We start from the raw sequence: 8,742 nt of genomic DNA, 5'->3' as shown, positions 1-8,742 counted from the left end.
AACTATTCAAACAGCGGACCAAAGACAGACATACAATCATTTACTTTAATTATGTGACAATTTTACACTAGCCATGCCATTCCAAATCACTCAACTTTGACCTATAGTACTATTATTATTTACAGTAATCAAATTATTTACAGAGTAGCTACTCAGGCCATTAAAACATACTAAACATATTAAACATTCTGCAACAGCAATATAATACAACAACATTTGCACAAGAAAAATAAATAAATAAATACTAAAAATAAATAAAGCTTGAGCATAATGTCCAGGTGCTAGCTCTAAAGTATATATTCTCTTTACATGTGATTGTCCAACAAGCATAACTAACCTCCCAGTGTTTACCTGTACATCAAGGAAAACAAGTCATCAGAGAAGGTTTATATAAAAAAGGCAGTTTTAATTTTTTAAACCCTTTGCCCATCTGCTCTTGGTTCTGAAAAGCTGTTAACCATTTGATTTGATTAGATTTTGTTAATGGCAGCAAACACTTTTTTGCCTACATCTGGATATCATGAAAAGCTTGTATTTCACATTTATACCTATTATCTTCAGCTGACAGATGTTGCAAAGATAAACTAACCTGATAGGAATAACAATAGTTCAAAAAGATGCATTTTATTACATTCAGAGAAAATGTCTTACAGCATAGTTGTGCATATCATATAGATCATCTTTAGGTTTTAAACAGTCCACACTGCTGAAACCAGTACATTTATAAGTGAACTGTCAGGACGCCAGGATACTTTATATAAACCGGGACGTGTGGTCACATTACAGAAATGCTACAAAATGCAAAAATAAATATATGAACCCAAACTCATATTGCAATAAGCACTGCTGATTATACTGGTTTTAAAAGGTATGTACAGTGCTTGACAGTGATCAGGGTATATTAAGGCACTTAAGTCTTGGATAGCTGAAGATTTCCGCTCTGTTTTATTAAACCACCTTCATTAGTGTTGAAAATGATGTATGTTATATATCAAGATGAAAATAATTGTATTAGTGACCATTCTCTACAGTATTTTAGAAATGACATCTGACAAAAGCTGTAAGCATCCATATTCTGCTTATTTTTTTATATTCATTAGTATATATTCTGAAAGAGAAGAGAAAACTGTGTAGGTGTTTTATGCATTGATGATGCTCACTTATGTGACTGTACCTGACCTCACGACCGCTTCAGAGGTGAAACACAGGACAACGGTGCCCTGCAGTTTTTTTTGATGGTCTCTCAGCTGTCTGGGTTATTTCATTTCTGCTTTATTTGCCGCTGGATTACTTCTGTGCTATTTGATTTCCTCCTCTGCTGGACCCTCTTCAGCAAATACATTCCCTTCTCCAGTGCCGGTGGGGGTCGTGGGGATTTGAATTGAGCTGTCTGACATCTGAGACAGTGTGTCTGCGTCTTGCTCCGAGTGCGGTTCATGGATTGGTGAGTTGGGCGCCGCAGAAGAAGAGATGGAACGCTACATGGGGACAAAAGGGAAATGTGTGATACTATAATGAATACAATATATTGCCAAAGGTATTGGGACACCCCTCCAAATCATTGAATTCAGGTTTTCCAATCCCTTGCACGACCATTGGCCAAATGTGTATAAAATCAAGCACCTAGGCATGCAGACACTTCTACAAAAATTTGTGAAAGAATGGGTCGCTCTCAGGAGCTCAGTGAATTCAAGCGTAGTAACGTGATAGGTTGCCACCTGTGCAATAAAGTCCATTCAAGAAATTTCCCCATTACTAAATATTCCACGGTCTACTGTTAGTGGAATTATAACAAATGTGGAAGCAATTTGGAACAACAGCAAATCAGCCACTATTTCAATGTTGAGCAAGAAGGATTAGCATCTTAAAAATCAGCTTAAAAAACTGCTAAAAATAAATAAATACACATATAATTATATTAGTTTAGATTGACATTGAACTTATTCATGTATAGTTACATTTTTATACATGGGGGGGTCAACTCCGACGCATGTACCTGCAAGGAGACGCTTGATCTGTTAGTCCTGTCCTTCAGTTTAGTCCATGTTCCTTTCATTCCTGATTTCTCTGTCATCTCCAGTGCTGCTTTTAACAGTTTGGGTGTCTCTGCACGAGGAGGAATAATCGGGATGGGCTCCTTCTCTTCCTCTTTCTTCTCAGCTGGCTTTTTATCCTTCATCAACATTTTCCTAAAGGGCAAAATAGCAGGTTACACATTATTTGAACAAAAGCCTTGTCTGGAAATGACCTAGTGGACCAGTGGAATATCATTGAATAATTATAGTGGAAAATTAAAGTAAAAAGGGAAAATATTTATCATTGACGATTTTTCTTTCGCCAGTTTTACTCACTTCGCTTTCTTGCGGAGTAGTTTCTGGGATTCCGGATAGTGCACAATGATATCATTCAGGTCCCTTTTGGTCAGGATGAGTAGGTTAGCAAAACCACGCGCTACAACGTTAGCTGTCCGTCGGTTTACTCCCCCTACCGCAAGCAAGCTTCATTGGGGAAACACAAAAATATCAAACTTGACACTTAGGGAATTAAGACAATGTACAGTATACCAACTAAATTAGAAAAAGCCTCCCTTACCTGACCTCTCCAAACACCGCTCCTGCTTTTAGGGTCACAAAAACCGTCTTTCCATCGGGACCACCAACTACCTGGACTTCCCCTGCCTTTATGATGTACATCTCACGGCCCACTTCATCCTGTAACATGACGATAAGCACATTTCAGATTAATATTCCTTTACTGATATGGTGCAATGACTTTTCTCACAAGTACATATAAAAGTCTGTTATGTAGGCTAAACATCTTTATGCTTGCCTTCTTGCAGACATAGTCTCCTGGAAGATACACCACTGATTTGAGCCTCTTTAACATGTCAAAGATCATCTGTCTGTCGCAGCCCTGAGAAATACACAATAAAGATGTAAACTAAATGTGGTTACACAAAGGTACTTACAATAGAAATAAACAAGGCCAAACACTTGAAGGATTTCAAATGTAATGTTTGTATTTTTGCACATGATTAATTATTTACTTACTTAAATGTATTTATATATATATATATATATATATATATATATATATATAAATAATTTATTTTTATTTTTTATTTTTTTATTGTTTATTTTTATTTATAATTTTATTTCTTCATTTGTTTATTCACTTTTTTGTTCTTCTATATTCTTGTTTTTCTTCTATATAATTTTAAACCAAACAGTTTGTAAATTTCATAATTTAACTGTGCAATGTATACGTTTATATATATTTATTTTAATATTTTTATTATATAATATTTAAAACAAATTATTCAATTAGCCTATTGTATGTCATTTTAAATTTAAATATATTTAAAATATGTATACAGTCATAGTATGTATAAATACTGCATAAAAAATTTGATTTTTTTTTAAAAAGAACTGACTGCCTAAAATCTGCAGACTGGCTCTGACTTTTGGTAACTAGCATTGTCTTCTCAAGACTGCAAATCGTGGCAAAAATGTGGACACAAATTTTGTTGTGTCCAGCCATTAGCGCTTACCTGAAAGAGTGGCACTTTACTGATAATGGAGTAGCTGACATCCACTGCTATATCCAACCTCATCTTGTCAGGTAGTTGATCTAGTAGCTCTTGTTCATCTGTGTGAAACCACAAACGTTAAATTTGTATCTATGATAATGGCAAGACGGATTACGGATGAATGTCTGTAATGTATTTTGATGTTGATCTTACCCAGCATGCCTTGGGACTGCCATGTGTAGCTGTACCAGGTTTTCACTCTGTTCTGCACATCTTTGGGGATGCGGTAGGATGCCATGTATTTCACAGTGTTGTCCACACAGGCACGATAGTTTGTCTGAGCTGCGGTGGCTGCACCTACAACATCTCTCATCTGACGCAAGACAAGCCTCAATCAATGATATTAAAAACTAAAGAAAACCCTTTCACACCATAATAATGGCCTTACCTGACCAATCATGATGGAGAACACAAACACTCCAATAAAGTAATTGATGAGCTGAAACACAATCTCAAAAAGTGTTGTGGGTCCTGGCAGGCCGCCAATAGTCAGCAGAGTCTTCACAGCAAAGTAGTAGCAGCGAATATAACTGAAAAGGTCACAAAGCAAACATAAATAGTAATTATTTATATCTCAAAACATAAACTTTTAAAATATTATGGTGTCATTTGGAGAAAAAAAATTCCTTTCAGAAATCGTCATGTTTATGATAACACATTTATAACCCTCAATACAGTAACACATTCCCGCCTGCATATTAAAGAGATGTAAGAGAGATGTATCCAAGAAATGTATATGTAAATTACCTCTGTTTTGACAGACTAGGATTGACACATCAACATAATAGTTGTTCATCATTGTAGGCCAACCTGCAGGATAGGAGTTCATATTAAAGGGATAGTTAACCCAGGGATAGTGTATTCGTCTGAAAGAAGAATGTCATACACACCTAGGATGGCTTGAGGGTGAGTAAATCATGGGGTAATTTTCATTTTTGGGTGAACTATCCCTTTAATATAGACTCCTATCCAGCAGGTTAGCCTACTATTATGAACGATATTATTGTGATGTGTCAATACTAATCTGTCATAACAGTAACAGAGGTAATGTACATGTACATTTCTTGAAGGTACAGGAGCAAAAAACAATCAGTTTAATACTGTTCACCAGAGAGGAGGTGGAAAATGACCATGTAAAACACTGAAAGACCATCCTGAACTAACATTGTAAGTGAAATGCAAGAATATACTATCACACACATGCATAATACATTTTAATTAAGGTAAATAAAACATTTGAAAACTTTTTGAAGCTAAGAAAGTTGGACTCTAACTATAATGTGAAAGATTAATGGTAATTTCATGTAAATGAAAGCTAATAACAAAATTGATTCACATACCTATTTCCTGTCCCATCATAGGTCCAATCTGAGACACCCAGACCTTCATAGGAAGAGCCCCAGTAATACAAACAGGCATTGCAGTGGACCGCATACAGCAGGTAGGTGGTGGTTCGAATGACTCTGATAAGCAAAATGAGATATAAACCAAGATAAACACTCCAAATAAAATGTTAAACAAATGCCCAATGCAAAGGTTAATAGAAACTAACAGCTTACCTGTAAACGTAGGCGTTGGTCAGGATAGCTTCCAGACGCTTGTTGAACTCAAAGAAAGACATAAACTGCACAGAGGAAAGACACATTAAATAATTAACAAAGTTCATCAAGGACTGATCTTCCTAAAGCCCAGTTAAATGGTCAAAGTAGCAGCTTGCCTTCAGGATCCGGGGTAAGCGGAGAAGTGGATTAATCCCTGTTTTGAAGTAGAGAAGCTCTAAAGGAAGTAGACTGACAACATCCAGCTGCAACACAGGAAACGAGACCCTTAGTTCACACAGAATGCATTTTACATTCCACTGTGCTACTTTTACATAGTTTGTCGATGTAAACAGGCGCTAGACTGACATCTTCAACCGTTGCGCTCAGTCTCAGGCATGACACAGCACTCTAAAAATGCGGCGCTCAAGGTAAAACAAGTTCAACTTTTAAAAATGGAAATAGATAAATGTCTGATTACCTTGAATCGTACAGCTTTGATATAATTATCTCTCATTTCTTTCTTCCCGCTCTAAAAACAAATATTTTGCAAAACATCAGGTGAAAAAGGCATTTATTTTACTTCACATATTGTAATATTTTGCCTGTCTATATTTACCACAATGTCCCCATGCTGCACAAACTGAAGTCGGGGTTGAAAGGCCAGGACGTCCAGAATATAGAAGGTATCACATAAGTAGTCAATCAACAGCCACACATGGATGTTATCTGGTGTTTGATAAGGAAACGCCCAACGTACAGGAATCATCCATGCGTTCCAGTTAAACGCCAAAGCCACGCAAAACAGCCAAAGTACGTAGATCAGATCTACAGAGAACAGAGCGATGTGATATTTCATTGTTTGTTTCAATCAAATGGCTTGTGGAAAACAAATATTGTGACGCAGTACATTTTTATTTACAACTGAACAACATTTCTAAGTTGTAATGTTTAATTAATACTGAATGTGTTCATTTATTTTAAGCCATCAATGTTATGCCACATTTTAAAACTTGATGCCTAGTTGCCAAATAATATTAAAGTTTTAAAAAGAGAGAGGAATGTGAATCTTAGGAAAGGATGTGAGAGCAGAACAAAGAATGAAGGAAAATCAGTTAACTGACCGGATTTATGTGCACGTATGGAATGTCAAGTCAGCTAAAATTTAGACAGCTGTAGGCAAGTCTAGATGAGTCCACAGGATTACAATGAAGAGAGGATTGCTCACTAGTGAAGGGGTCAATGCTGGTTGGAAAACGGTACTGCAGAAACCGACCAATCCTGGACTGAGGTTTCACTTTATAGCACAGGAGCTTTGTTTTCTCCTCTTCTTTCTCAGAAAGGGCCTCAGGCACCTCCTGCTCTGTTTTCTGCTCTGCTGGAGGTTCAGGAGGAGGAGCTGGAGCTTGCTTAGCCGGGGCTGTTCATAAAAGACCATATTATTTGGTACAGTGTGCCTCAAAAGTATTTGGACACTGAAGTCACTTAAAATGTATTAATTTAATTTAATGTAATACATTAAAAATCAAATTAAGTGGCATCTGCAAACAAATGATGCTATAGCATCCAGTCATATTTAATCTCCACATTAACTAAGTTTATTAACTAACTTTTGACGACAAGCGTTCAAATTTAAAGTCTTGATTAAGAACTGTACTCCATATTGCCAAAAGTTTTGAGACATCTGCCTTTACATGTACATAGACTTTAATGACATCCCATTCTTAATCTGTAGGGTTTAATATAGACTTGGCCCACCCTTTGCAGCTATAATAGCTTTAACTCTTCTGGGAAGGCTTTCCACAAGGTTTAGGAGCGTGTTTATTAGAATTTTTGACCATTCTTCTAGAATCACATTTGTTGAGGTCAGGACTGTGGGCAGGCCAGTTAAGTTCCTCCACACCAAATTTACTCATCCATGTCTTTACAGACCTTGCTTTGTGCACTGGTGTGCAGTCATATTGGAACAGGAAAGGGGCCCCAAACTGTTCCTTCAAAGTTGGGAGCATGTAATTGTCCAAAATGTCTTGGTATGCTGAAGCATTAAGAGTTCCATTCAAGAGTGTGGGGCTGGGGCATGGAAACCTATTCCATGAAGCTCTTTACACACTTTTCTTGAGATGATCTGAAGGCCACACAAAGTTTGGAGGCCTGTAGCTATTGACTCTGCAGAAAGTTGGCGACGTCTGCGCATTGTACGCCTCAGCATGCGCTGACCCCGCTCTGTGATTTTAGTTACTACGCTTGAATTCTCTGAGCTCCTGAGAGTGACCCATTCTTTCACAAATGTTTGTAGAAGCGTCTGCATGCCTAGGTGCTTGATTTTTTTTTATACATCTGTGGCCATGGAAGTGATTGGAACACCTGAATTCAATGATTTAGAGGGGCGTCCCAATACTTTTGGCAAAACCAATAATCACGATTATTTTGCTCAAAATTTGTAATCACAATTTTTAGCTCTCATTTGGAAAATTTCTGTAATCAGAATTATTGCACTTTCACATAAGCACAAACAAACAGAACTCTGCATTTATTATAAATATGAATTCATAACATTTATAATTTACATTACCATACTTTCAAAACATAAAAATGTCAAATGAAAAAAGGCTGTAAAAAATTTAAAAAAACAATGGGCCAATATCACAGATGATTATGCTCATTTAATTGAAAGAAGCAGAAATCGTAATCAATAGCCCTAGTATATAATCAAAACCGTAATCATTAGCCCTGGTATATAATCAAAACCGTAATCATTAGCCCTAGTATTAGCCCTAGTATATAATCAAAACCGTAATCATTAGCCCTAGTATATAATCAAAACCGTAATCATTAGCCCTAGTATATAATCAAAACCGTAATCATTAGCCCTAGTATATAATCAAAACCGTAATCATTAGCCCTAGTATATAATCAAAACCGTAATCATTAGCCCTAGTATATAATCAAAACCGTAATCATTAGCCCTGGTATATAATCAAAACCGTAATCATTAGCCCTAGTATATAATCAAAACCGTAATCATTAGCCCTGGTATATAATCAAAACCGTAATCATTAGCCCTAGTATATAATCAAAACCGTAATCATTAGCCCTAGTATATAATCAAAACCGTAATCATTAGCCCTAGTATATAATCAAAACCGTAATCATTAGCCCTGGTATATAATCAAAACCGTAATCATTAGCCCTAGTATATAATCAAAACCGTAATCATTAGCCCTGGTATATAATCAAAACCGTAATCATTAGCCCTGGTATATAATCAAAACCGTAATCATTAGCCCTAGTATATAAATCAAAACCGTAATCATTAGCCCTGGTATATAATCAAAACCGTAATCATTAGCCCTAGTATATAATCAAAACCGTAATCATTAGCCCTAGTATATAATCAAAACCGTAATCATTAGCCCTGGTGTATAATCAAAACCTTAATCATTAGCTCTGGTATATAATCAAAACCGTAATCATTAGCCCTGGTGTATAATCAAAACCGTAATCATTAGCCCTAGTATATAATCAAAACCGTAATCATTAGCCCTAGTATATAATCAAAACCGTAATCATTAGCCCTGGTGTATAATCAAAACCGTAATCATTAGCCCTGGTATA

General features: G+C 36.3%; 1 pseudogene; it reads right to left on the bottom strand.

The window, feature by feature from the left end:
• Positions 1 to 18: 18 nt before the first annotated feature.
• The window catches only part of LOC137064771 (cyclic nucleotide-gated channel beta-1-like), a 29,690-nt pseudogene continuing 20,966 nt past the window's right edge, over positions 19 to 8,742 (bottom strand).

The sequence above is a fragment of the Pseudorasbora parva genome, chromosome 25 (genome assembly GCF_024679245.1).
Source record: "Pseudorasbora parva isolate DD20220531a chromosome 25, ASM2467924v1, whole genome shotgun sequence".
Classification (NCBI taxonomy): Eukaryota; Metazoa; Chordata; class Actinopteri; order Cypriniformes; family Gobionidae; genus Pseudorasbora; species Pseudorasbora parva.
This window is presented reverse-complemented; position numbering and strand designations above follow the sequence as displayed.